The following is a 2613-nucleotide window of genomic DNA, read 5'->3' as shown; positions in this document are numbered from 1 at the left end:
ATATAAATATATAAATATATATATATATATACATATATATATATATATATATATATATGCATATGTTTATGTGAGCATTTGTGTATGCTTTAAATATGATACATAATATATACATATTTTCCTCCACCACACATATACACACGTATATACTGTACTATTCAAATATGTGTAAACATTATTTAATATAAATTCTTTGTTCTTCCAGCATTTTGAAACATCGTAGTTTTTTATGTTATAATTAAATAAATTGCCTCTTCATACCAAGCTAAAGAAATTCTGCAATTTATCTTTAAAAGTGATTAGAAACTTTGAAACTATCAGAATGTTATGAAATGTCTAGAGGTAAATTTTTTCATATATGAATTATTAAAATATGTCCCTTGCATTATTGCTGATTACGATTGTTTTCGTCGACGATATATCGTCGTGATTTTCATTATTTAATTTGTAGTATTTCTCTAAATTACTAAAACTACACTCATTAATCATTATAATTAATCAATGTCATTTTTACTGTTATTTTTATTTCCTTTAGACATTACCACTAAAAAATATTTAAACTCTGTTAATAAGGTTGATCACTTTCTAATTCGCCATAAAACATTTTAAACAAAAGACCGTCATTCTGGATATGACGTTCAGATATTTCCAAAATGAACTGTATGTTTTCATATGGAGATGAAACCCACATACCGTACTCGACTCACCAGCAGCATTTTTGTGTCATGATGTGCGACTAGCTACAATTTCAGTTTTCTCGAAGTAGCTTACTTGGACGCAGGTTGTTGCGAGTCGGCCTGCTAGTAAATAAGGCAGATACCTAAAGCATTATTCACAGCACTGTGTCACTAACATTTCTGGCGGCAGGTTACCACCTGAATACCATTTCCACTTCTAACCTCTAATACTGGTAGTATGAAAAGGATGGTGCACTGCAAGAATCATTGTATCTATAAAGAGACCTGGCCCAATTGCGGGTAGTGGTGTAAATCCTTTGAAACTTACCGAGTAACGTTGGTGATGATGGTGGTGGAGATACACCAGCTGACAGATTACATCACACGTGCTTAGTGGCGCCGCCTATATTCATAACAATACAACGAGGTCATTCGACCTTCGAACTAAGTTTCAATACAAAGAGTACATTAATCAATGTAGCTTCTATTGTACAATAAATGGATTGGTCAAGGCTAAAAGGTATGTGTTCTCAAAACCTACTCACACAAAGCCGATTTGAGACAACAACGAAAACACAACAGGAAAAATCTTTTCTAGTCTAAGCACAAGGCTCTAAATTTTTGAGGTGGTGGCCAGTGGATTAGATCGACCCCAGTACGCAACTGGTATTAAATTTGTCGACTCCAAAAGGATGAAAGGCAAAGTCCACCTCGGCGGAATTTGAACTCAGAACGTATAGATAGATGGTATACGGTTATGCATTTCGCCCGGCGTGCTAACGTTTCTCATTTCTTTATTGCCCAAAAAGGGGCTAAACATAGAGGGGACAAACAAGGACAGAGAATGGGATTAAGTCGATTACATCTACCCCAGTGCGTAACTGGTACTTAATTCATTGACCCTGAAAGCATGGAAGGTAAAGTCGACCTCGGCGGAATTTGAACTCAGAAGGTAATGGCAGACGAATCACCGCTAAGAATTTCGCCCGGCGTGCTAACGTTTCTGCCAGCTCACCGCCTTCACAACAAGAAGAGTGTCATTATTGTTATTTATTAGATGTCTTTTATTTCTATAGAAATTTTCATTCAATTTTCTGTAAGCGTTAAGAATAATACAGGACAAAGATACATGTAGGAGAAAATAGGAATTATTTCTAAAATGTTATTATGTTCTTCGTAATTTTGAAATTTTGAAATTTAATGCATAGTAGACATTTTAATTTTAAGTTGAATATAATGAATATATGAAGTCAACTGAAATAAAAATTTATATACTTTATTTTGAATTTAGCATTTTCGATAAAATATGTTGCATATTAAAATTTCTAAAAAGTATTACATTCCTTATATTTATTTTCTTCATTTTGACTTTTCAAGTAAATAAATTGTTAAGTGAGTAGACTGTTATGACATTTAAAATTAAAATTATTCCATAATTTGCTTGAATCAAGTTTGAAATCGCCAATACTTCAAGATCGTGCGGATTATATTTAACCTGACCACCTGGAAAATATTTGAAAGAAGCGATTTGTAAAATTTTGAATTTGTTAAAATATTCCACTGGTGATTATTTTCACATTAGCATATATTGATAAGAAATCAAATTATGATCACTATTATTAGATATGTAAAGACGAATTAACAGAACAAACCATTTTTTGGCAATTTTCATAGATATTTTATTTGATTTGGTAACAATGACGAAATGCAAATCAATATAGATTCCCTTAAATTTTGGGATAAAAATAATTATCATTATTATTGGATATGTAAACAAGGTAAATGTGGAGGCGCGTGGGTTAGTGGTTGGGTTGTCAGCATCATGATTGTAAGATTGTGGTTTCGATTCCTGGACCGGGCGACGCGTTGTGTTCTTGAGCAAAACACTTCATTTCACTTTGCTCTTGGCCACTCAGCTGGCAAAAATGAGTAACGC

Source organism: Octopus bimaculoides, chromosome 6 (assembly GCF_001194135.2).
Source record: "Octopus bimaculoides isolate UCB-OBI-ISO-001 chromosome 6, ASM119413v2, whole genome shotgun sequence".
In the NCBI taxonomy this organism is placed as follows: Eukaryota; Metazoa; Mollusca; class Cephalopoda; order Octopoda; family Octopodidae; genus Octopus; species Octopus bimaculoides.
Note: the sequence above shows the minus strand (reverse complement) of the source record.